This window comes from Mustelus asterias, chromosome 7 (assembly GCF_964213995.1).
Source record: "Mustelus asterias chromosome 7, sMusAst1.hap1.1, whole genome shotgun sequence".
Taxonomy (NCBI): Eukaryota; Metazoa; Chordata; class Chondrichthyes; order Carcharhiniformes; family Triakidae; genus Mustelus; species Mustelus asterias.
In genome coordinates, this window is record NC_135807.1 from 120,765,755 (window position 1) to 120,793,525 (window position 27,771).

General features: G+C 45.7%; 1 long non-coding RNA gene across 1 annotated transcript in view; it reads left to right on the plus strand.

Moving 5' to 3' along the window:
• Positions 1-9,872: 9,872 nt before the first annotated feature.
• The window catches only part of LOC144496165 (uncharacterized), a 462,102-nt gene continuing 444,203 nt past the window's right edge, over positions 9,873-27,771 (plus strand). The window contains exon 1 of the long non-coding RNA XR_013498378.1: positions 9,873-9,890. This is a non-coding gene — a long non-coding RNA (uncharacterized LOC144496165). The remainder of the gene's footprint in view (positions 9,891-27,771) is intronic.

Here is a 27,771-nt window from a genome sequence, read left to right on the forward strand (position 1 = left end):
GTATGTCCTGTCCCATCGGCAGCCCAGCAGAGGTGGCGACACAGTCACATAGAATCGAGAGGGAGTTGCCCCAGAAGTCCTCAGTCCTCAACATCGACTCCGGACCCCGTGATGTCTCATGGCACCATGAAACCTCCTGCTGATTACCACATACTGCAACCCTGCCATACTCACACTGAGGATACCCTCCATTATGTTGTGTGGAGCTACCACCATGCTAAACGGAGCAGGCTTCGAACAGATTTGTCAACTCAAGACTAGATATCCATGAGGTGCTGTGGGCCATCAGCAGTGGCAGAATTGTACTCAACCACAAATTGTAACCTCATGGTTTGGCATATCCCCCAATCTATCATTAACAGTCACCCTGGTTCAATGAAGAGTGCAGGAGGGCATGCCAGGAGCAACACCAGACAAACCTAAAAGTGAGAAGTCAATCTGGTGAAGCTACAACACAGGGCTACTTGGGTACCAAACAGCCAATGATAGACAGAGCTAAGCAAATCTACAACCAATGGATCTGATCTAAGCTCTGCAGTCCTGCCACATCCAGCTGTGAATGGTGGCGGACAATGAAGCAACTCACTGGAGGAAAAGGCTCCACAGGTATCCCCATCCTCAATGATGGAGGAGCCAAGCACATCAGTGCAACGGATAAGGCTGAAACATTTGCACATTGTTCAGCCAGAAGTGCCGAGTGGATGATCTATCTCTGTCTTCTCCGGCAGTCTCCAACATTGCAGATGCCAGTCTTGTATTTACTCTCTGTGATAATCAGAAACCGCTAAAGGCACTGGATACTGTAAAGGCAATGAGCCCTGACGATATTAGAGCAATAGCCCTGAAGACTTTTACTCCAGAACTTGCTGCACCCCTAGCCAAGCTGTTCCAGTACAGCTACAGCACTGGCATCTACCCAGCATTGCATATGTCCTGTACACAAAATGCAGGACAAATCCAACCCAGCCAATATCAACTGGCCAATTTTACACTGTTTATCATTTGCTCTCCATCATCAGTAAATTGATGGAAAGGTGTTATCAAACAATGCTATCAAATGGCATTTGCTTAGTAATAACCTGACACTCAGGGGGTGATCTTACCAAAAAGATTCTAAGTGCCGAATGAGCGTGAAAATGGGAGAGGTACACACCTATTCTTTGGGCAAACTCCCAGACACTATCTTATGACACTTAGAAAAAAGAAATGAGGCAAAATGTGATTCTCACCATTAGGGGGAGTGGACAGAGCCTATTGATGCTGGGAAGCTGGCTGCTGATTGCTAGGGGCACTATTTCGTATGTACCCTGATCTCCCAGTGCACTGTTTACAAGTGTGCGGGGTGCCCATTGGGCACTGTCAGAGTGGGTGCCAGTGTGGCACTACCAGGGTCCCAGGCTGGCAGTGCCAGGGTGGCACTGTGCAAGGGGCACTGCCCGCCTCTGCCACTGACCACCTGAAGAACCTCAATGGACTCTGGTCCCACTGGCGAGGCCATCAAGTCTGGGCCCTGTTACTGGGGACCATACGGGATCCTCGAAGGTGAGGATCGCCACCGGTGAGGTCATTAAGGCAAGTGAGCCTGGAAAATTGCATCCAGGGCTCACTAATCATATTTAGCAGAACTTATAAATATTTAAATCAGCCTCGCGCCCTTCCCCAGAGGTGAGAAATCGGGCGCGAATCTGGTTTTGCGCCTCTCACCCGATCTTACCTGCTCGCCTCACCGATCAACTGGTGTGACGATCCACTCGGATCACTGCCTCAGTTTGGGTTCTGCCAGGGTCACTCAGCTGCTGAGTTCATTCGTGTCTTAATTCAAACATGGACAAAAGAGTCAATGTGAATGAGGGGAAAAACCCTCTGCTGGTTGGGAGTCATACCTATCACTAAGATGATGGTTGTGGTGGTTAGATGTCAAACATCTCAATTCCAGGACATCACTGCAGGACTTCCTCAGGTTAGTGTCCTAGGCCCAACCATCTTCAGCTGCTTCATCAATGACGTTTCTTCCATCATAAAGTCAGAAGTGGGAATGTTTGCTGATGATGTCACAATGTTCAGCATCATTCACAACTCTTCAGATACTGAAGAGTCTACGTCTCAATTCAGTTTGAACTGATAAGCAGCAAGTAGCATTTGTGCCACCCAAGTGCCAGGCAATGGCCATCTCCAACAAGAGAAAATCTAACCATCGCCCCTTAACATTCAATGGCACCATGTGCACTGAATTTCCCACTATCAATATCCTAGGGTTACCATTGACCAGGATCTGAACTGGACCAACCATATAAATACTGTGGCTACAAGAGCAGGACAGAGGCTATGAATCCTGTGGCGAGTAACTCACCTCCTGACTCCCAAAGCCTGTCCACCATCTACAAAGCACAAGTCAGAAATGTGATGAAACACTCTTCACTTGCCTGGATGGGTGCAGCTCCAACAACACTCAAGAAGCTTGACACCATCCAGAACAAAGCAGCCCACTTGATTGGCAACACATCCACAAACATTCATCCCTCCATCACTGATAATACAGTGACAGCTGTGTGTACCATCTACAAGATGCACTGCAGGATCTCACCAAGGTTTCTTAGCCATCATCTTCCAAACCCACGGCCACTATCTTCTAGAAGGATAGGAGCAGCAGGTACCTGGGAACACCATCATCTGGAGGTTCGCTTTCAAGTCACTCACCATCCTGACTTGGAAATATGTTGCCATTCCTTCACTGTCACTGGGTTGAAATGCTGGAACTCAGCTCCTAACAGCACTGTGGGTGAACCTACACCACAGGGCCTGTAGCAGTTCAAGAAGGAAGCTTACCATCACCTTCTCAAGGGCAATTAAGGATGGGCAATAAATGCAGGCGTAGCCAGTGACACACACATCCCGTAAATTAATAAATTTTCCACTCATTCCTTGGATCTCGGAGACAATGAGGGTCACTTCGATTTCAGTGGAGTACAGGATCGGCCGCCCATTAATAAAAAAAACTGACTGTTATAATTCACTCAGATCACAAACATTTTTGAAATATTTTATGGGTAAGAAACTTACAGGTAGATATTTTGTATTAAGGTTTATTATTTTATTTATTAGTGTCACATGTAGGCTAACATTAACATTTCAATTAAGTTATTGTGAAAATCCCCCAGTCGCCACACTCCGGCGCCTGTTCAGGTACCCTGAAGGAGAATTTAGCATGGTCAATGCACCTAACCAGCACTGTGGGAGAAAGCCCACGCACACATGGGGAGAACGTGCAGACTTCGTACAGACAGTGACCCAGGCAGGGAATCAAACCCAGGTCCCTGGTGATGATGCGGGGCAGCAGTGCTAACCACTGTGCCATCGTGCCACCCCTGGCTGCAACACCCTGAAAATCAAGTTCCACTTATTATGACAAAAATAATGAAATGGTTTCAGAACAATTGTGGCAATATTAAAATGTTTGAGTACCATTTTGAATTTTCTTTAATTAATTTGGGGGACATGGGCTTTGCTGGCTGGCCAGCATTTATTGCCCATCCCTAGTTGTCCTTGGAGGGTGGTTGAGAGTCAACCACATTACTGTAGCTCTGGAGTCATATGTGGGCCAGACTGGGTATGGACAGCAGATTTCCTTCCCTAAAGGGCATTAGTGATGCAGATGTGTTTTTCCGGCAATCGACAATGGTTTCATGGTCACCAGTAGATTCTTAATTCCAGATACCAGCATGATGGCACAGTGGTTAGCACTCCTGCTTCACTGCTCCAGGGACCTGGGTTCGATTCCCAGCTTGGGTCACTGTCTGTGTGGAGTCTGCACATTCTCCCCGTGTCTGCGTGAGTTTCCGCTGGGTGCTCCGGTTTCCTCCCACTATCCAAAGAGGTGTGGGTTAGGTGCATTGGCCATCCTAAATTGCCCCTTAGTGTCCCAGGATATGTAGATTAGCGGGGTAAATATCTGGGGTTACAGGGATAAGGCCTAGGTTGGTTTGTTGTTGGTGCTAACTCGATGGGCTGAATGGCCTTTTTCTGAACTCTAGGGTTTCGAAAATTCTCTGAATTCAAGTTCCACCATCTGTTATGGTGGGATTCGAACCCGGGTCCCCAGAACATTAGCTGAATTTCTGGATGAATAGTTTAGCAATAATACCACTAGGCCATCGCCTCCTCATGTCTGGCAATGCCGATCTTGGCATGATACTGATCAGAAATAATTGATACAAGCTTGTTTGTCACCTCCTACATATTTCATGGTCTGTTTTTAGTGGTTCAGAATCTACTTCAGTTACTCCGAGCTAGCGGAATATTTAAGGGAACTTCAGTTTATGTCAGAGTAACAGCAGAATGGGTAAGTGGATGATCTGGTCAGGTACTGAACCACACCACCCAACAGTGTCTCAGGGTCAACACCTGCTTTTTACCCCGTCCGCCGCTCTCTGAGAAGGGGAGGTCAGTGGAAATGTAATTTAGTTGGGGGTGTAAAATGGGTGGCCAATCCTGTATTCCGCTGAAATCGAAGTGACCCTCATTGTCTCCTAGGTCCAAGGAATGAGTGGAAAAACACTGACGAGATAAAGTCTCATTACCACCAAGTCTAACGTGAGAGTTCATCAGAAGATGCAAGTGCAAACACTGTTTATCCACGTGGTTATCAATAGATATCAGGCGAGATTCTCTGGCCTCCAGATTTTCTGGTTCCGCCGCTGTCAATGAGAATTCACATTGGCGTCACCCCACACCGGCAGGAAACCCGCGGGCGAGGGTACTCTCTTGGCAGGACCAGAGAATCCCGCCGGTGTGAATGGCCAGAAAATTCCAGTCAACATGTTTCTATAAATTCACCACAGACTACGCGTGAAATCTATAGCCCCTCACCCATGCAAGGGTTTGGAGCTGAGGTGGGCAGGAGGGTGAAAGGTATGGACCCCTTCACCTTACTGCCGCCATCCCAGTTAAGTCTGTTGCTGCTGACCCCCCTCCCCTACGACACCCACCCCGCGACCCCCTTCGATTCAGCATCCAACTGTGCCTGGCCCCCTCCTCAATCTGAGGCTTGAGTGGGTGTACTACCCATTGCAGCCACTGTCTGTCTGGTAGCGCAAGGACCCATGGTGCCGGCGTCCTTGAATCCGGGGAAGGCCTGTTGCTGGTCTGATTAGTGCCTGAGTGGCACAACATCTGGTAGGCCTTCGCGAAAAGAGAGGGGTGGGAGGGCGGTCATTCCGGCTCTTCAGCCAATGGCTGAATTTCCCCCTCCCCCCCCCCCATCCCCACCCAAGCACCGCCCCACATCCACCCTCCATTTTGATTTTCATTACTTTAAGTTTCATTTTGCCACAGAAAACACAAGTATGTTACTGGATTGGACAATGGAAACCATTATCCTTCACTTCCTTTTCCATCCACATTATTGCTCTGTCAAGATGCTTCATAAACTTCAGAGCAATAACTTTGTGTTTATGTTGTGTCTTTTGCATCCTTGGGATGTCCTATTATGCTTTGTAGTAAATGAGCTTCCTTAAGTCAGCAAATGTGATGGCCAATTAGTTCTCAGACAATCCAACAAATGTGCAAATGAGCAGATAAACGTTATTGGGCGAACACCCCAGCTCTTCTTCAGCTAATACCACGGCAACTTACATCTTCACTTTAATAAGCAGATGGAGACTTTTTAAAATCGTCACCCAAAAGACACCCTTCGCTGCAGAGCCCTGCCAATGCTGCACTGAAATCAAAGCTGAGACTGTGCCACGGTGGCACAGTGGTTAGCACTGCTGCCTCACAGCACCAGGGACCCAGGTTCAATTCCTGGCTCGGGTGACTGTCTGTGTGGAGTTTGCACTTTCTCCCTGTGTCTGCGTGGATTTCCTCCGGGTGCTCTGGTTTCCTTCCACAGTCCAAAGATGTGCGGGTTAAGTGGATTGGCCATGCTAAATTGCTCCTTAATGTCAGGGGGATTAGCAGGGTAAATATGTGGGGTTATGGGGATAGGGCCTGGGTGGCACAGTTGTCTGTGCAGGCTCGATGGGCCGAATGGTCTCCTGCACTGTAGGGGTACTCTCTTCTCTTTGATGTAACTCCTGGAGTGGTGTTTGAACCCACCACCTCCAGGCACAGAAGAGAGAATGCTTGGGAGAAGAGAGAATAATGGAGTTAAACTCATAATTAGATTGTTTTCTTTTCTCAGAGAAAAATTATCTTGCTAACATTATTATTGACCAATCATCATCATACCACAGAATTGAAGATCAAACCATTTGAGTTACTGATGAACAATCTGATTGAGTCACACAATGAACATCTGGCTGGATGAAGATTATCTTGCAGTAACATTCTCCTAATAGCATGTCTTCAGAGTATAATAATGCATTAATAATTTTATCTCCTATCATTTAATGATTCTCATATTCTTCATGGGAACCTGGGACTAAGACAAAGTTCTCAATAGATACAGCTTTATGTTCTAGAATGATCGGCAACTAATGCGGGTGCATCTGTTGATCTGACAGAACATTTTTATACTTAACAAGCAGTGACAAAGTCAATTGGTGCTTGATGCGCGTTACCATACACGAGGCTTGATGCTCAGGAAATAAAGGCTTTTATTTGCTGTAACAAGGCAGCTACCAATTATATACACGATCCCAGACTGAGGGGTCCCAGCCAGAGCAGGGACCTTTATACCTCTCCCAGGAGGCGGAGCCCGACTGGGATGTACCACAATACTATAATACAAAGGTGTAACAACCCCACCCTAACCCCAACAGCAACAAGTAGAACAACCCATCCCTAACCCAACAGCAACATATATACATACTTGTAGTACTGGCCAGACCCTGGCTCAGTACTATCCAGTGGGAACCAACGATGGTTCACCACAGTGCTACATGTCTTTTAAGTGCCAAAGAACACTAAAACACCGAACCGCTGCTTTATTACAAATGCAAACGCAACTGCTTTCCTCTGAACTGCTCACCATCTCCTTGTTGGACACACAATTGGAGCAGGAATTCAGGGCAAGGTTGAAACCAAAATTTCAGGACTATATAACAGTGATAGTCACTGTCTGTTATTCACCTTAGAGAATCATAGAATCTCTACAGTGCAGAAAGAGGCCATTCGGTCCTGTCCTCCATGGAACTGGATCCTGCAATGTGTGTGCTTGTGTATATTTTAAAATAAATAGTTGCTTTTTATTTACTCCATCATCAAAATGACCATGAAATGTGTAGCCCACCAGATTGAAAGGTTAAAGTTTATTTATTAGTGTCACAAGTAGGCTTACATTAACACTGCAATGAAGTTACTGTGAAAATCCCCTAGTCATCACACTTGGCACCTGTTGGGCATACTGAGAGAGAATTTAGCATGGCCAATGCACCTAACCAGCACGTCCTTTGGACCATGGGAGGAAACCGGAGCACCTGGAGGAAACCCACGCAGACACGAGGAGAACGTGCAGACTCCGCACAGACAGTGACCCAAACCGGGAATCGAACCCAGGTCCCTGGCGCTGTGAGGCAGCAGTGCCAACCACTGTGCCACCGGGCTGCCCACAGATGCAAGCTTATTTAAAACTTGATGTGTTTGTAATGACTAACACTGTCGGTCGGAGTACTGGCTCCCAGTGCCCTGGCCACTCACAATGTCTCAGGCTTGATGTTGTTGCTCTTATGATTTTACACAGTGCTCTTGATTTGCCTTATGGTGAAGTGGGAAAGCTCTGAGGTATAGGAACGACTGAAAAAGTGGATGTTTTTGAATAGCACCTAGTCTTTCCCTGGATTGGTGGCAGGAAACAAGGTAAATGAGGTCTATATGGGAAGGTGTTACCTTTCCCTTCCAGAATCCGCCTACACTTTTGTTTTGTACCTTTTGGTACTTTATTCCTAATCAAAAAAGCCAATTAAATACAGAGTCCCCACATGAGGGGCAGACCAGATCCAAGATGACAAGGCAAGGATATACATCCCGTTTTGGGCTTGATCAAACAAGATCCAAGCTGACAGGATGAGGCATTACACCCCTTCCTGGGCTTGATCCCAACGCTTCATCTTAGCCAAAAAGCTGAGATGGTTTTGAAAAATTGCATCAGGTGAAGTCTCAGTTTAACCTCATTGGCTACCCTGAGCACTTACACTTGAACTTAGCCTCAGGCTTAGAGGCCTACTCATTTCCCATAGCAACTAAAATGTTCTTGGACAGCTGACCATCTCTGTTGTGATAGACTTTAAGGGATAGCAGCATGCTGTCGCTAGGAGCATGCCATGTGATCCAGCCTTAGTCTTACTTTGATTTGTGAGCAGAACATAGCGCACACAGCTCTGCTGCCAATATCCTCAAGTTTTCTACCCACGCTTATATATGTTCTCAAGTGCCTGGTTTAACTAAATGAATCCACAACGTGTTTACACCATCCCTCCTGAGTTATTGGTGCCTTTATATCAATATGAAAAGGCAACAAACTCAGCAGCCAGACCATCATTCCATATCCATTGTTAGATGCAAGGCTTTGTGCCACGGGGTGACTTGTGCCAGGGTTGCACATGGGCCAATCAAATAACCTGACCAAATAGATTCAGGCTTGACCCTATTCGAACCGGCATGGCACAGCTGGTTGCCAGCAGAGTGTCAGATCCAAGTTCAGGTCCTGCCATTGGGCCAGGTTCAGGTCCTGTCACTGGAGGCATGGTGAGTGCGCATGTGCCTGAATAGCTGCTCCTACTGTTAGGACGAATGTTCTAACACTACACGACTAAATTAATGGGAAGCTGAGCATGATTGGAATTCCCAGCTTTTCATGAAAATTGAATATTAAAATTACTAATTTCCATTAACGTTTGTAATAGGAAGTATCTATCACCGCCAGTTGTGGTAGGATGTCTTAATTAGTAATAAGTCTGAATATTCATAACTGGTGACCATTGCACTGTTCTATTTATTTATCATTATTGTAACAATAATTAACACTACAGTGAAGTTACTGTGAAAAGCCCCTAGTCACCACACTCCGGAGAACCTGCAGATTCCTCACAGTCACCCAAGTCGGGAATCGAACCCAGCTGCTGGCACTGTGAGGCAGCAGTGCTAACCACTGTGCCACCATGCTGCCCACTAGTTGGATATTTCTCTGTTCCATTCCCCTGTGATCTTCCGAACTAACAACAGAACTATTAGTGGCACAGTGGTTAGCACTGCTGCCTCACAGCGCCAGTGACCTGGGTTTGATTCCTGGCTCGGATCACTGTCTGTGTGGAGTCTGCATGTTCCCCCCCCCCCCCCGTGCCTGCGTGGGTTTCCTCTGGGTGCCCCAGTTTCCTCCCACGGTCCAAAATATGTGCTGGTTAGGTGGATTGACCATGCTAAGTTCTCCCTCAGTGTACCCGAACAGGCACCGGAGTGTGGTGACAGGGGGATTTTCACAGTAACTTCATTGCAGTGTTAATGTAAGCCTACTTGTGACACTGATAAATAAACTTTGAAACTTTAAGCTGCCGCTGAACACATACTATTCTGAATTATGTCCCAAACGCCACAAGTTTCATCCAAAGAGCTGTTTCCTCATCACACAACTCTGCTGAGGTTTGATAGGTTATGTGGGGTATGGACAGGTGAATAGTAAACAACAGTTCCCCTCTGGTTGAGGGGTCAATCATGAGGGGGCATAGTTTTAGGGTGAGGGGCAGGAGATTCAGAGGGGATTTGAGAAAAGCAGGTTTAACTCAGAGGATAGTGGGAATCAGGAATGCACTGCCTGGGAAGGTAATGGAGGCCAAAAATCTTAGAACCTTTAAAAGATATTTGGATCAGCACCTGAAACATTCTAACATGCAAGGATATGGGATAAGTGCTGGAAAATGGGATTAGCACGACTTCAGCTGTGGTTATTGTCGGTGCAGGTTCAATGGACCGAAGGGATCTTTTCTGCTCTGTACGACTCTCTGAGACACCAGGAACGGAGGTACACAAAGAAAAGAGTTAAAAACCCTTCTTTTAAAATAACAGACAAGGATGTTTGAAACAAATGCATCAGCATCTTTGGTTATAATGTCACAGAGCAAGATTTCACCCAATTATCAAAAGCAGAGCCCCAATCACCAAAGCTTAGAAAATAAACCCATCTTTTATGTATTATCTCATCTTATATTTTGGAAGTTAGAGAATCCACTGGAAAGCAATAGATTTTTAAGATTGCCTGAATTCCGAAAGTAAAGCTACTAAAAATCCAGTCAGATATAACATGTCTCAGTTCCACTTACCCTGGATTTCAAAGCACGAGATAAAAAGGATACTGCACAGAATGGAATATTTCGCCCTGGGCTATTGATTCTCCCTGTTTAAATAAGCCTCACAGCATTGAATGAATCGAATGATAGCACAGCGTACAAATGCTGTGCTGAAATATTTCCTCTTCCCGAGGCAAAGTCTGATTTGTGAATGATCGTGAAGGTAAATTCCTTCCTGCCCAAGTGATTAGTAATTTTTGAGAACCCCACCCATCCCCTCAAGAAACCAGCAATTTTCATTTCCTTCTGAATTTCCTACACCAATTCTTTGTACCCAGGGTACGTATTCCACCATGTTCTGTGAGAGTGGCAATCAGCCAGATACCGCAGTGGAACATAGAACTTCCTTGCTCGAACGAATATGACTCTAACTGACCCCTGCATAGTCACCGCTCTCTGATTATGTATTGTGTCTGATACAACATAGAACAAAGAACAGTACAGCACAAGATCAGGCCCTTCGGCCCTCCAAGCCTACGCCGATGATGATGCCTGCCTAAACTAATACCATATGCACTTACGAAGTCCATATCCTTCCTTTCCCATCCTATTCATGTATTTGTCTGGATGCCTCTTAAATGCTGCTTTCATACCTGCTCCCACCCACCTCCCCGGGCAGTGCATTCCAGACATTCGCCACCCTCTGTGTAAAAAACTTGCCTCGCACATCTCCTCTAAACTTTTCCCCACGCACCTTAAACCTATGTCCCCTAGTACTTTACTTTTCTACCCTCGGAAAGAGCGTCTGACTACCCACTTTGTCCATGCCACTCATAATCTTGTAAACCTCTATCAGGTCGCCCCTCAACCTCCACCATTCCAGTGAGAACAAACGAGTTTATCCAACTTCTCCTCATAGCTAATAGCCTCCAGACCAGGCAACATCCTGGTAAACCTCTTCTGTACCCTCTCCAAAGCATCCACACCCTTATATATGTTTATAATGCCTTATCAAAGCAAAATGTCTCGCAGCTTCTCAACACATTTGCTACTTTGAATTGGAAGCATCCTCATGTAGTTACATGCAAGAGTCATAGAAAAACCATCACAATCTCATTACAGTAACACGATGAAGCCAGTTATTGTTGTACATGGTTGAGGCAGCAATTTTGGTCACAACATTCTGCGCTATGGGGAATGGCAGGAGAGCAGGAGAATGACAAATTGAATGGAGGCTCGAGAATGACAAGGGCGGATCAGTGATGGGGGTAGGGCACGTGTGGAGTGGGGCTGGGGGAATGGGGGAGAGGAAGTGGATCCAAGGGAGGACCAAGGATGGGGTCAAGGGCATGGAAGAGTGAAATGGGAAGGGCCTGGTCTTGTGTGTGATGGGAGGAGGTTGGGGGATGGTGCGGGGGGAGGTTGCTGGGGGAAATCAGGCAGGTAAGTAAATGAGAGACCTAAAGGGTAGTGCCAGTACTGTCCACATTTGGGTCCATGTCAGGATATTGGCTGGAAGAATCCTTGCAGAGTTTTAAGTTCACCTACAACACTTCAATCATCCCAGCTGAGAGTGATCTTGGACTGTGTCCTTTGCAATGGATAGAAGGGATGACTAGCTGGGCCTGTAATTTCAGCCACGTCCCAGTGTGGTGAATAGAACACTGAACACTCATCACGGACAGTGCTCCACTGACAAACTTCAGCCCAAAGAGTGCCTGGTCCTGCAGTGCTTCCAGGATCCATTATGCATCAGCATTAACAAGAGTAGAAGTTGGTAAAATATTGTTTGGAGAAGTTTAAGAAGAAACAAAGTCGAGAACAATTTATTGTGCTGCGCAATTGATGGGGTTCCTTTGTGCTTGGGAGTTTTTCAGAGGCTCTGCACCCTTTTACAGTGACTAATTCTCCCTAATTTCTCTCTCACTCTTCGGGTACCATATAGACTGAGAGACTTTTGGTGACTATGGACATCCATGTTAATCTTACTCTGGAGGTGTTGGTGGCACACTCATCCCATTTGTGAGGCTCTTTAAAAAGTTAATTATCTGTCTACCTTGATCTCTTTTGCTATTTTTTTCCCATCAGCATCAGATTTGATTTGATTTGATTTATTATTGTCATATGTATTAGTATACAGTGAAAAGTATTGTTTCTTGGGCGCTGTGTGGAAAAAGCATACCGTTCATAGGGAAAGAAAGGAGAGATTGCAGAATGAAGTGTTACAGTCATAGCTAGGGTGTAGAGAAAGATCAACTTAATGCGAGGTAGGTCCATTCAAAAGTCTGGTGGCAGCAGGGAAGAAGCTGTTCTTGAGTCGGTTGGTACGTGATCTCAGACTTTTGTATCTTTTTCCTGACGGAAGACGGTGGATGAGAGAATGTCCGGGGTGTGTGGGGTCCTTAATTATGCTGGCTGCTTTTAAAGTTAAAGTTAAAGTTTATTTATTAATCACAAGCAGGCGTACATTAACACCGTAATGATATTACTGTGAAAGCCCCCTAATCGCCACACTCCAGCACCTGTTCAGGTACACTGAGGGAGAATTTAGCATGGCCAATCCAACTAATCCAGCGCACCTTTCGGATTGTGGGAAGAAACCGGAGCACCCGGAGGAAACCCATGCAGACACAGGGAGAACGTACAAACTGCACAGACAGTGACTTGAGCCGGGAATCGATCCGGGTCCCTGGCGCTGTGAGGCAGGAGTGCTAACCACTGTGCCACCCTTTTCCAAGGCAGCGGGAAGTGTAGACAGAGTCAATGGATCGGAAGCTGGTTGGCGTGATGGACTGGACTATGTCCACAAACCTTTGTAGTTTCTTGCAGTCTTGGTCAGTGCAGGAGCCATACCAAACTGTGATACAACCAGAAAGGATGCTTTCTATGGTGCATCTGTAAAAGTTGGTGAGAGTCATAACAGACATGCCAAAATTCCTTAGTTTCCGGAGAAAGTAGAGGCTTTGGCGAGCTTTTTAAACTATTGCATCGGTGTGCAGGGACCAGGACAAGTTGTTGGTGATCTGGACACCTAGAAACTAGGGAATGGGATAGCTTGATCTTGGTTTCGGACAAAGCTCGGCACAACATCGAGGGCCGATGGGCCTGTACTGTGCTGTACTGTTCTATGTTCTATAAACCATCTGTAAGGGATTTTCTCAGGGTATCCCACTGGGGAGTCCTGTATTCAGGCGATCTCAGCAAGCACAAAGAGTTGCGAAAAACGATATGCAGTTACAGGTGTTCTTTATTTGACCCAACACGTATTGGAAGAGAGATGGTCAGATTCTAACCTCTCTCTGACGTTACATCACATGAGCACAACAGCTATACATTCCTGAAGGTTTGATCCTCCCGCCCAACCTCTCAACCAAGCTGGACGGTCCAATTATACTAATACACTTTAATTAGCTTGGCCAATAACATTCTACCTTCTAGCAGAATTAGAAATTAATTGGTCAACTGAACCCATAGACTCTTCCTCCTATTGCCTAGTAACCTTACCTATGTATATCTGATTGGTTCAAGGGTCGCTCCTAACACCTGCAGTCCTGGGAACGAGAAGGGAGTCAACTTTCTTACCTGTTTTCTGTCCCCTTATCAGTGGAGGCTGAATACGTCTATTCATTGCAACTAGAAGCTGAATCATAGAAATCATAGAAACCCCACAGTGCAGAAAGAGGCCATTCGGCCCATCGAGTCTGCACCGACCACAATCCCACCCAGGTCCTACCCCCGTATCCCTACATATTTACCCGCTAATCCCACTAACCTACGCATCTCAGGACACTTAGGGCAATTTTAGCATGGCCTATCAACCTAACCCACACATCTTTGGATTGTGGGAGGAAACCGGAGCACCCGGAGGAAACCCACGCAGACACGAGGAGAATGTGCAAACTCCACACAGACAGTGACCCAAGCCGGGAATCGAACCCAGGTCCCTGGAGCTGTGAAGCAGCAGTGCTAACCACTGTGCTACCGTGCCGCCCCTTTCTTTCTATTCTATTGAATATTTCTATTAATTTCAAAAACCTTGGTAACTTGTAGCTGTCTGGCCTGCCCCTGATAATAGGGTATACACTCTATGCTTCATTGGTCCAAAAGAATGTGGTCTGTCCAATTAAACTTATTTCCATTTTGCCAAAGAATAAATTGCTTGTTGGCCAAAGCTCACAAGAAAATACAAAAATACAGTTTAAATCTATAATGCTTGTTCAAAAATGGTTATATATGTGCTTATACAGACAATACCTTTGCACAGCATATGAGGCAGATTGTAATATCTTTGATATGTATAAGGCACACTGTGGTCCCTAAACTAATCAACTTTGTTTTAATAACCTCAGAAAGCAGGGGTTTCTGTATGCCTTTCCAAACCATCAGACTTTTAAAATCATGATTTCTTACCACATGATGCGCGATAAATCACACGGGAGGCTGGATGTACCGGGGAAATAAAGGCTTTTATTGCCAACAATAACGGAGCTACTATATACAGTATACAATCCCAGACTAAAGGGTCACCAGGCAGAGCAGTGACCTTTATACCTCTCCCGGAAGGCGGAGCCAACTGGAGTGTACCATAGGACTATATTAACAGGTAGAACAGCCCAACCCTAACCCCAACAGTAACATATCTACAGACTCATAGTGCTGGCCAGACCATGGCTCAGCACTCCTGGTGGTAACCAACAATGGTTCACCACACCACATTCTCAAAATATCCCAAGTGTCCCTTCTTGATATTGTTCAGCAGAGTTCTTTTAGCCTCACAGGTTAAATACTCAAAAACTGTAAGCGTTCAAAATAACCTGAACTGAACTATTTCAATCATGATGCTGGGGGTGGGGGTGGGGGCGGGGGGGCGGGGGGGGGGGGCAGTGGGGCGGAGGGGGGGAGCTAGTGTCCAGTAAAGTAATAAATGTTTCTTTATAATCTTCCCTTTTTAATTAATAGCACTTCTACAAATAGTGTGCTGGATGACAGTATATTAGGGTAGCAGGAGTTATGCTATTAATGGACAATCAATGGACAAACTTCTAAGGTTAACGTGTTAAGACGAAAAAGATCCAATTGCTACCAACTAAGCATTGACCAATTTAGGATAAAATGTGATTGTCGTTGGACGAACTAATTGCGAGGGTTGTAAAATATGAATCCTTTTGAAGATGCATGTCCAACATTAAGTGACTGCTTTCCCAGCTCTCTTTTTAAGGATTGTTCTAAGAAGTCATGGTGTACAGAGTGTAAAGGGAAAATTGCATGCCCCAGCACCATTTTATCACAAAGAAACAAGACACTGGGGATGCTGGAAATCTGAAAGGTGACAGAAATGCTGGGTGGCTCAGGGCAGGATCTGTGGAGAGTATTACAGAAGTGTTCAGTGGAGCGGCCACACAGTCTGTTTTTGGTCTCCTCAATGCAGGACAGCAACATCGTGAGAAGCAAAGACAGCAAACAGAATAGAAAGAAGAACAATTAAATTACGGAAGAGCGGAGATAACAGGGCAGGTGTTGCATCTCTTGTGCTTTCATGGGAAGGTGTGGCGTAAAGAGGTGTTGGGAATGATTGAAGAGTGAACAGGCATGTTGTGGAGGACACAGTCAGAAAGCTGGAGAGCTTGGGGGAGGGGAAGCTGTGTTTGATGGTGGCATCATGTTGGAGGGGACAGTAATGTTAGAGGGTTAACTGTTGATTGTGAAGGCTGGTTAAGAGAAAGGTAAGGGGTATGGAGGCAGGGGGGTGCTATTGTCTCTCTCTGGGAGTTTTCCATCTCGGGTGCAGGTACATAGTTCCTTGAAAGTGGCATCACAGGTAGACAGGGTGGTGAAGAAGGCGTTTGGCATACTTGCGGTCAGAGATTGAGTACAGGGGTTGGGACGTTATGTTAACAAATGAACAAGACATTGGTAAGGTCACATTTGGAGTACTGTGTATAACTCTGGTTGCCCTGCTATAGGAAGGATGTTATTAAAATGGAAAGGGAGCAAAAAAGATTTACAAGTATGTTACCAGGACTGGAAGATTTGAATTATAAGGAGAGACTGGAAAGGCTGGGAATTTTTTCCCTGGAGTGAAGGAGGATGAGGAGTGACCTTATAGAGGTTTATAAAAACATGCAGGGCACAGATAAGGTGAATAGCCAAGGTCTTTTCCCCCGGGTAGAGGAGTCCAAAACTAGAGAGTATAGGTTTAAGGTGAGAGGGGAAAGATTTAAAAGGGACCTGATGGGCAACTTCTTTACACAGAGGATAGGGCGTATGAGCGACCAGAGGAGGTGGTAGAGGTAGGTACAATTACAACATTTGGATAGGTACATGGATGGGAAAGGTTTAGACGGATATGGGCCAAAAGCAGGCAAATGAGACTGGTTCAGTTTGGGGAAACCTGGTCGGCATGGGTGAGTTGGGCCGAAGGGCCTGTTTCTGTGCTGTATATTGCTATGACTCTATGACCTGTACCAGCGAAGGTCCCCTAATGTGGACATGATAAATCTGACATGTTGTTTTAAAATGATATGAGCATTATACTTTGGAACTTAGAATGCAGCATCTTAATGAAGACAGGTGGCTTGCTCCAATACAATATCGCATGAAAAATCCCAAACTTTCACCTTCAACTTTCCTGAACTCTGCTCTCTAACATTACCACCTTCACTTTAATTGTCATTAGTGGGATATTTTAGTGTCTCTTTCACTGATTGCTCTGAAAATTGATGAAGCCTGACTTGCGATCCTGCAACTTAACTCAAATCTTAATTTTGTCCCGCGCCAGTGAGCTGACTGATTGCCGACTGCCGGGCCAGCTGTTACAGTGAATGGCTGGAAATTTCCTTCAGTGTCTGTCAGGCTGGGAGAGGCAAGGATTCCGTCTTAAAAAGTGTTGCTGAAGGGAACAACTGAGAAAAATAACGTCTGTGACTTACCTGAGACTTAAAGCTTTTTCCCTTTGTGACATCGAAGGGCGGCACGGTGGCACAGTGGTTAGCACTGTCGCCTCATAGCGCCAGGGACCCTGGTTCAATTCTGGCCTCGGGCCACTGTCTGTGCAGCGTCTGCACTTTCTCCCCGTGTCTGCGTGGGTTTGCTCCGGTTTCCTCCCACAGTTCAATACATGTGACAATAATAAGTCAATTCAAGGACCTGAAGTGTTAAATTATGAGGGCAGGTTGCACAAACTTGTCTTGTGTTCCCTTGAATTTCAAATGTTGATGGATTATAATGTTGACCATTCTCCCCTCAGACCTTTCCTCTGTGTATGACAAGTTAGAATATCCTTGCAACATGCTACCTCGAGGCATGTTAACTGAGCTTATATTGTTTGGGACCTGTCAGCACTTGTAGTAGACAGAACCAGGCATTTACAGATAACAGATGGTTAACAACAGGATACAATTAGGGGCAAGGCTTCTTGGGTATAATTACAGGATTAGTGGTCAGTGGTTTTTCCAGTTCTCAGGATGGTCAGGAGTCCATAGCCGGGCAGGCGGCCTACAGAGTTGGGAATTATCATCTTGACTCTCGGAAGCAGGTTGGATTACTTCCTTGTCATTTACTTGATAATCATTGAATGCAATCAAAAGACAGTTGTATTATACCTCAGTAGTGAATTAATATATATTTAAGCAGGTTGTGGTACAAACCATTCAGGCTTGAATCATGCAAAGGTAACGATGAAAGACGAGCAACTCTTTGTTCTGATAGTAACCAAGGAAACCACAGAGACTTCCTGTCACTCAAGCTCATTGACAATAATTGGCTAATGTAATTGAACGAACACCAAAAATATTCCAATATATACTCCGTGCAAGAATGTCTTTAGTTTGCATGGAATGGCTCAATCAAATATTGTCCCTTGCTATTCTTTCCAAGGAAACATTATGCAATGGGATAGTGACTTATATTGTGTGTGAGGTCTAATGATGGAAGATAAAGAGGCCACGAGGTAAGTAGGTGTAAGCTAACTGGAACTGTTTATTTGAACATCAGGTGAAATTTTACCGACTTGCCCAACCCATTGACAGGCGGAACGAGCTGGTAAAATCGTGTGAGAGCCGAGAAATCAGGATCACACTCGAATTCGCGGCACTTGTGATTTTACAAGACTCGGATTTCCGGCACAGTCAGTCTCTTGCCAGAAATGTATGACAGAAATTTAAATGTATTTAAATACAGTTTTACATCTGCTTAGTGACCCAGTACTCAGTTGCCTCGGCTCTCTTGCCTTTTTGGCTTCCTCCCTGGTGAGGAAAACATCTGCTCCCCATGAACAGGGAACAGTCGTGTTGGCCTCGCCGGTGGAACCGGAGGCCATTGAGGCCCCCTCAGGAGGCCGAAGGCAGTGCCAGATTGGCAGTGCCACCCTGGTACCTTGGTACTGCCAGCCTGGCACCTGGGCAACACCCACTGAGCACCTGGGTAATGGCCACCGGGTAGTGCCAGGGGCATGGCCTGTGGTGGCAGTGTCAAGGGGCGGGACCAATGGGGACAGACCAGGGGGTGGGGCCAATGGGGCGGGCCAATGGGGGGGCAGGCCAATGGGGGAGGGGGACTCACTGCCACTCTGCCTGTGATCGGTGGGGGAGAGAGGGGCCCATTGCCACTCTGCCTGTGATCGGTGGGGGAGAGGGGGTCCCACTGCCACTCTGCATACGATTGGTGGGGAGAGAACGGGGGCCTCGATCGGTCTGAGTGGTGGGGGCTGCATCTTGGGCCGCAGGCCCCCATGATTGCGGGGAGGGAGCTAGTTGAGGCTGCCTGCAGTAGCAGGGGCTTGACAGCTCTCTATCTGTCAGAACCCTGTTACTGTTAATGCGCATGTGCAGAATCCAGAGGTCTGCACATGCGCAATACCTCCTTCTACAGGCTGTCTATCGAGTTAAGCCCCGCCCACAGTCCCTCTGGCTAGAAACTGACCAGCCCATCTTTTCAGAGACAGAGTGCATAAGATTAGGCATGAAAACTTGCCCAAGAAATGGGATCTGGAACTCTCCTATTTTCAGACAAGCTGGACACTTAGAAAGCATCTCGTAAAATTCCACCTGTAGCACAGTCAACACAATCTCAAAGTAAAGGGACGACCTTTAGAACAGAGATGAGGGGCAATTTCTTCAGCTAGAGGGCGGTGAATCTATGGAATTCATTGCCACAGAAGGCAGTAGATGCCAGGTCATTGAGTGCTTTTAAAACAGAGATAGATACGTTCTTGATAGGTAAGGGGATCAAAGGTTATGGGGAAAAGGTGGGAGAATGGGGTTATGAAACTTATCAGCCATGATTGAATGGCGGAGCTGACTCGATGGGCCGAATGGCCTAGTTCTGCTCCTATATCTTATGGTCTTATGGTCTTAAGACTGGCTTGGCAAGCTCCACCCAGGATGGAACTTGTAGCCCGGGTCTCCTGACCTATTTTCTTAAAGTGGCATGTGCCCAATATACTTAACAACTTGGCTGCCTGGTCTGTATGGCATTCAAGATTTTGGCTGAAATTTTCTGGTCTCATACGCCCTGTTCCCCCCTGCCAGCGAGAACGGAGAATTTGCCGTTTCGCCAAAATTCTATTCACAGCAGCGGGACCAGAGAATCCGATACGCATGCAAGGTTGGGGAATTCCGGCCATTATTTTCTATTGACTTCAATGGTATATGTCTGATTAGGCTGCTTGCTACATTCACTTTGTTCTGCATACACCGACCTAATTAAATGCAGAACTTTCAAGACAATTAGCGGCAAACAGAAAATGCAGATCAACAGAAAACGTCAAAGTTGAACAGTTTAAACAGCGTCTCCCCTGTAGTTCAGAAAATGAGAAATGATTTGATCGCTTAGCAAATGCATTAAATATTTAAAACAACTTCATATTGTTAAAGTGGTAAAGGCATTATTAATAGCACTGTCACCCTGACTAAAACTCTGAACGTCGGAATTGGAAATAACAAAATGAGTTTACAAGGTATTAACATTGCTGGAATAGGCCACTCTGGGTGTTTATGCTCCACAATTGTGCTTAATCCTATCACTTTAATAATAATCAAACCCTTCCTGGCAAACTTTCCATTAATCTCTGATATATCCCATGTGCTATTTGCACATTCAGTACTTCAATACAAACCCAAGCAGTAAATATTGCTGTGTTAACATTGATCAGGTCTTAGTGGGTCCGCTGGAACATGGTATTTGTATAAGGATCAATTCCTTCGGGATCAGCACGGTGGCACAGTGGTTAGCACTGCTACCTCACAGCACCAGGGACCTGGGTTCAATTCCGGCCTCGGGTAACCGTCCGTGTGCAGCTTGCACCTTCTCCCCGTGTCTGTGTGGGTTTCCTCCGGGTGCTCCAGTTTCCTCCCACAGTCCAAAGATGTGCGGGTTAGGTGCATTGGCCATGCTAAATTGCCCCTTGGTGTCTGGTGATTAACAGGGTAAATATATGGGGTTACGGGGGTAGGGCCTGGGTGGGATTGTGGTCGGTGCAGACTCAATGGGTGAATGGCCTCCTTCTGCACTGTAGGGCTTCTATGATTCAATAATCCTGTCTGCCTCCACCTGGTTGCAATTTGACACTGGGGTGGGCAGGACCTCGAATGTAATGCCTGCCCTTGCCCCAATTAAGGCCCGTAAGTGGTCCGATATGCACCTTTTCCCACCCAGCCTTTATTTGTAGGTGGGCAGGTGGCTGATAGTTGAGTGTGCGGAGCGGGTGTGGGGGGGAGTAAACAATGTTCAATCTCGGGCTGGAAAGGGAGGGCAGTGGGTTGGGGGGTCTCCACCAGCAGCCCCATTCTGACTGGGGGCTCCCTCTCCTTCAGACCCAGAGACCTGGAGGTCTCTGCACACATGCATCACCCTCCCCCCCCCGCCCCTCCCATCCCTGACCTTTCCACAGACACCCTGAACACACGCCCCCCCCCGCCTTTCCCAACCCCAACCCCAACACCTTGCCACTCTGGCATCTCCCTAGCACTGCTGCTTCCACAAACATCCACACACACACACACCCTCCCCTCACCACTTACCTTTCCTCCGATTCCTGGCACTTTCTTCTCGGACACTGGCTGCAATATCTGGGCGGTACGGTAGCACAGTGGTTAGCACTGCTGCTTCACAGCTCCAGGGACCTGGGTTCGATTCTCAGCTTGGGTCACTGTCTGTGTGGAGTTTGCACATTCTCCTCGTGTCTGCGTGGGTTTCCTCCGGGTGCTCCGGTTTCCTCCCACAGTCCAAAGATGTGCGGGTTAGGTTGATTGGCCATGCTAAAATTGCCCCTTAGTGTCCTGAGATGTGAAGGTTAGAGGGATTAGTGGGTAAAATATGTAGGGATATGGGGGTAGGGCCTGGGTGGGATTGTGGTCAGTGCAGACTCGATGGGCCGAATGGCCTCTTTCTGTACTGTAGGGATTCTATGATTCTATGATTCTATGATCTCTTCCTGCCATCGTAGTGATCTTCCTGGAATGCCTGGCAAGCCGCCTGGCACTGCTCAATGGCACTTCCAGGTAATGCCTCCCGGCACTGCTCCATGGCACTGCCCTATCTCTGCCTGGGCACTGCTCTTGGCATATTAACCAGCACAGGGTTAAATAACTATCATTCTGTTACAGTAAAGCAGATTAATTAATGCCTTTTATCTTGTCTTAACTCATTCGAGCCTTTTCCGCACATTTACTGAAAGATTAGAGAAATGCAAATCTCAGCACATAAATGTCCCCCTGGGTGGAGAGATTTAGGGCGGGGCTGTGTCAGGAGGGCCTCAGAGGCTGTGATCTGAGGCTGAGGGTTGGTTGGGGGAGAGCCGGATCCATGCTGTGGGAATTCTACCATGGCATCATCTGCAGACCTGAGAGGACGGATGGGGCCTTGGTTTAACACCTTATCAAAAAGACAGAACATCTGACAGTGCAGCACTGACTCAGCACTGCATCTGACCAGCAGCCGGGATTTCCGGGCTCATGACCTGAAGTGGGACTTGAACCCACAATTTTCTCATTCAGGTTAGAGTGCTGTAAACTGAGCCATGGCTGACACACAATGCAACATTAAATTAATGCATGTTGGTGCAATACTAATGTCAAAATTCAACATGTTAAACAAACAAATATAAAAAAGAATTACCCACACTTTAGGCGGAACTTTCTGGAGCCCATCTATAATGGGAACCTTGGTGGGCAGGGGAGATTGATTTGACGTTAAGCCAAAAATCAGTTTGCCGATGACAGAGTGAACTTCTGCAATTCATTTCTCGGGAATTTAAAGGCGTGTTGATCTTTCTGATGAAAAATGGTTTGTATTTTCCAGCCCCGTCATTGCAGGTCCTGTGGAGGGAGCTTTGGCAGCCCAGTCAAAAATCCATTGACCTTCAGTGGGACTGGATGACCCCAGTGGTAGGCGGGCCTGAAATCCCGCCCATTGTCAGGAAGCACTTTCACATGCATTAGCATGTTATATACGCTCATTAAAAGGCCAACTTGCCAGAACCGAGCTCCCACTCCAAATGAAGTTCCCAGCCAATTCATACTTCTGACTGCACATAACTGGCATACATTTGACAAGGTGGACTTCTTCCATGACTAGCAGTGGGTGGCACGGTGACACAGTGGTTAGCACTGCTGACTCACAACGCCAGGGTCCCAGGTTCGAATCCCGGCTTGGGTCACTGTCTGTGTGGAGTTTGCATGTTCTCCCCGTGTCTGCGTGGGTTTCCTCCGGGTGCTTCAGTTTCCTTCCACAGTCCAAAGATGTGTGGGTTAAGTGAATTGGCCATGCTAAATTGCCCCTTAGCGTCAGGAGAGCTAGCTAGGGTAAATGCATGTGGTTATGGGGATAGGGTCTGGGTGGGATTGTGGTCGGTGCAGACTCGATGACCAAATGGCCTCCTTCTGCACTGTAGGATTCTATGATTCAGTGAGTCGCTGCTGCATTGTCCTTTTTGAGGAGCGTCTGAAAAAGTCGGCCTATGCTTGAGATCGGACGGTGGCACCACAAGTTGCCTGGAGGATGACTACGGAAAAGAGGAAGGGTTAGAGGGGATGGGCAGAGCAGTGGCCGGACAAGGTGGAAGGGATTATGCAAGGCTACCCGGGTGCCCTTTAAACATGGCACCCAGATTTTGAACCCTATGAAGTAATGGCAGAGATGATGAATTCCTACCTGCCCCCACTGTGAGATTCGTCAAGTTTCACGAGGCTTCATATTTAATAAGCTGAACAGCACAAGATTGGGCATGACCAACCAACTTGCACACCCCACCCCCCCATTCCCCCCAACCCCTCCTCCCCCATCAATATTCACTTCTGCTCTTACCACTGAACCTAGACTCCGGAACACAAGATTCTGGCCTTTAATTCCGCTCATCCTGGTTTCCTCTATTTGTATTTTGATTTGTTTCTAATTAATGAAATCTATTGACTGTATCTTGATTTACTTTGATATGATTCCCCGTTAGCTGAAAACCAGCTCCAAAAATTGCATTTTCAGCAGATCGAGGCTCAGTTGGTTAACGATAATCATCTTGTAACTTGATTTTATTGTGTCTGGCAAGAAATGCTCCAGTTGGGTGAGCTATCTCGCCATTGGCTCTATCATCCCAACTGTCGCTCAATGGGCTAACTCACCGGTCACATTCCAAGAAATTGTTCTCGTTGCCCAGAAGATTTGGCTTAAAGGCCGAAGAGAAGACATTTGTCTTTCTCATTTGCTGATTAGGATACTAAAGAGTCTTCTGTAAAATGTTTCATCACCATGGTTTATTCTGCCAATAGCCACTCCTTGGAATGTTCACAAATGCTTAACGATGATATTTTAGCATTTGTCATTTTCACTTTCCTTTGAGTTATTGAAAATAGCATATCGCTTAATAATTGCTGATCAGGCATGAAGTCCATGCTATTCCCTACAGCTGAGTGTAGGAATATTAAAATTTCATTTCCTCATCTTTCCAAGTGTGATGATACTGTGCCTTTAAGAAATGTATTTGAGCCATGTTTCTGTGCAAGATTTTCTTTTAAGCCTGTTCTAATACCGGTGCCACTGGGTCTGTATCCAGCAGCCTGGCATTGTTACTGCAGCAGCATAATTGCTCCCAATTTCTAGAATGTTTGTTTTAATCTGGACAAATGCTGTTCTTAGTGTTTTCTCCAGGGGTTTTGCAGAGTAGGGCTAGATTGGGTTGACTGACAGTAATATCAGATGACTAGGCTCACAGAGAGAAATCCAGCTCAGTTGCTTTTTGGGAGGTGTAGAAAGAAGAAATAGCTCTGATTTTCTGGGATCTACACAGTAAGAGTTTTAACAACACCAGGTTAAAGTCCAACAGGTTTATTTGGTAGCAAATGCCATTAGCTTTCGGAGCGCTGCTCCTTCGTCAGATGGAGTGGAAATCTGCTCTCAAACAGGGCACAGAGACACAAAATCAAGTTGCAGAATACTGATTAGAATGCGAATCTCTACAACCAACCAGGTCTACAGCCAACAAGGTAAGAGCAGAAGTGAATATTGATGGGGGAGGAGGGATTGGGGGGATGGGGGGTGGGGTGTGCAAGTTGGTTGGTCATGCCCTAATAAACCTGTTGGACTTTAACCTGGTGTCATTAAATCTCCACATCATCTCTGGGATCTGCCAGAGACTAGGTTTATTTCTCTGAATTTCTGTTGTTTGAGCATATGTCCTGGAAACTGCTCTATAGGAGTCAGAAGGGAAGTGTCTTTTTGATCTGCCCAGAGGGGTTAAAAGGCTGGAAATCTAGGATTCACATGAGCATACCCATTTTTGTGCTGATTTAAAAAAGGGATTTATGTCTATGAGGATATTGCTTACATTGGAACTATTGAGATAGATAGCCGTTAAGGGTTATACCTTGTTATGTTTAAGTATTTCCAATTGGTAAAAATTATGTTAATTATTTTTGTTATATTTTAACAAAATAAAGTTTGTTTTAATAAAAGCCTCCTAGTGGGTCAATCGAATCATATCTGAGCGAAATACCTTTTGCCCACCCTAAGGCCAAAATCAGAAAAAGTTGGAATCTAGGCTAACTTCATAAAATTCTGTGGAGTTACTGATCTGGCCCCTAATACAAATATTAATAATCCCTGGTCATATAGATGTTTGCTGGAATATATGATGTTACATTGATCAAGTGTTTAACATACTCTCCACATATTACTGTACGTATCTTTGAAGGCAATAGCCTGCTAAGAAAGACAATGTAATTTTGAGACCCTCATAATTGAGATGAAGTCCACTGAGTATAGTTACATCAGAATTGTACACCTCAATTAATATTGACCAAATGCCTGTACTAATTTATGTGATCCAGGAAACAAAGTACAATATTGATCTTTTAATATGAAAGATGATGATAAATAACCAATTGAATGATTATGTGCCTCCTAACTACTGATCAACGGAACTTGAAACTATCTAGCAAATATGGTGATTGCCAATTTCCTTAGATTTTATTGGTCTGATATTTTTCATTGATAAAATTTCCAACCAACACGTCAGTACAAACATAAAAAAAGTGATGGCCAAAAGAAGACTGTTCTATCCAGCTTGTCCCATACTCATGATGCTTAAAACATCTTGACTATCCATTTTTTAACCACCCTCCTTCGCGTCCCTAACAACCATCCAATATCCTTGGAGGGACAACAAGTTAGAAAAGATGTCCAGATCTAAAATGGGGAGGAAATAGTCTGGAAAATTCTTCACAGATCCCCTTAATGTGGTCAAAATGGAAGGCGACATTGTTCATAATCACACAATTCATCAAATCACTTACTTTTAATTAGATGGAGAAGCGATGGCCAATGGTATTATTGCTAAACTATTAATCCAGAACTCAGCTAATGTTCTGGGGACAGCAAATGGTGGAATTTGAATTCAATTTTAAAAATCTGGAATTAAGAATCTACTGATGGCCATGAAACTATTATTGATTGTCAGAAAACCCATCTGGTTCACAAATACCCTTCAGGAAAGGAAATCTGCCATCCTTACCTGGTCTGGCCTTCATGTGACTCCAGAACCACCGCAATGTGGTTGACTCTCTACCGCCCTCCTCGGGCAACTAGGGATAGGCAATAAATGCTGGCCAGCCAGCAACACCCATGTCCAATAATGAATAAAAGAAAATGTGCCCTGCTCAGGTAAGAAAGGTTCAAATCCTTTTTGAAGGTAGCACACACTACATTGACTACATTACATTTGAGGTAATGAGATAGAGAATCTGGTGAGCTGGTGCAGAGACAATAATCTCTCCCTCAATATCAACAAAACGAGGGAGATTGTCATCGACTTCAGGAAGTGTAGTGGAGAACCTGCCCCTGTCTACATCAATGGGGACAAGGTAGAAAGGGTCGAGAGCTTCAAGCTTTTTGGTGTCCAGATCACCTACAACCTGTCCTGGTCCCCCCATGCCGACACTATAGTTAAGAAAGCCCATCATCGCCTCTACTTTCTCAGCAGACTAAGGGAATTTAGCATGTCAGCTATAACTCTCAGCAGCTTTTACAGATGCACTATAGAAAGCATTCCTTCTAGTTGTATCACAGCTTGGTACGGCTCCTGCTCTGCCCAAGACCGCAAGGACCTACAAAAGGTCATGAATGTAGCCCAATCTATCGTGCAAACCAACCTCCCATCCATTGACTCTGTCTACACTTCCCACTGCCTCGCAAAGCAACCAGCATAATTAAGGACCCCACGCACCCCAGACATTCTCTCTTCCACCTTCTTCCATCGGGAAAAAGATACAAAATTCTGAGGTCACGTACCAACCAACTCAAGAACAGCTTCTTCCCTGCTGAAGTTGAATGAAGTTACCTTGCATTAACCTTTCTCTACACCCTAGCTATGACTGTAACACTACATTCTGCACTCTCGCATTTCCTTCTCTATGAACAGTATGTTTTGGCTGTATAGTGCGCAAGAAACAATACTTTTCACTGTATATTAATACATGCGACAATAATAAATCAAATCAAATTTGAGAGGCAACCTTCTCAATGGGGAAGGAAGTACTTAACATCGAGGCCCCTGCACGGTTTAAGTGCATGACCTCTTGGTGACAAATTGAAATGATCTATTAATAGGTTCACAATTCAACTCTGTAAGGTTAATCTGCTCAAAGGTAAACAGAGCCAGCTCTTCAGGCCTCAGTAGCTGAGGCTGCATTAGCTGGGAGTCTTTCTTGTGGCTCTCCTTTCAACCTTTTCCAAGATGACTCCATCAAGTGAAGGCACGAAAACATGAGACGATACTCTAGATGCAGTCCAACAAAAGACATGCAAAGGTCAGAAAGGTGTCCTTTGACTTGTATTGAATGGCTCTCCAATACCGTCCTTGCGTTGGCGGTGGCTTCCATTGATCATGAACCCTGACAGATATATCATTAAACTCAGATCTTCTTCCTTTCTCAGTTGTTTTCTGTATTGTTCCCTGCAAAAGCTAAGCATAAGATAAGAGCTGCTGCGTTTTTCCAGCATCCTGTGTATCTGTGGAATTCACTACCACAGACAGTGGTTGAGGACAAAATATTGTCTGATTTCAAGA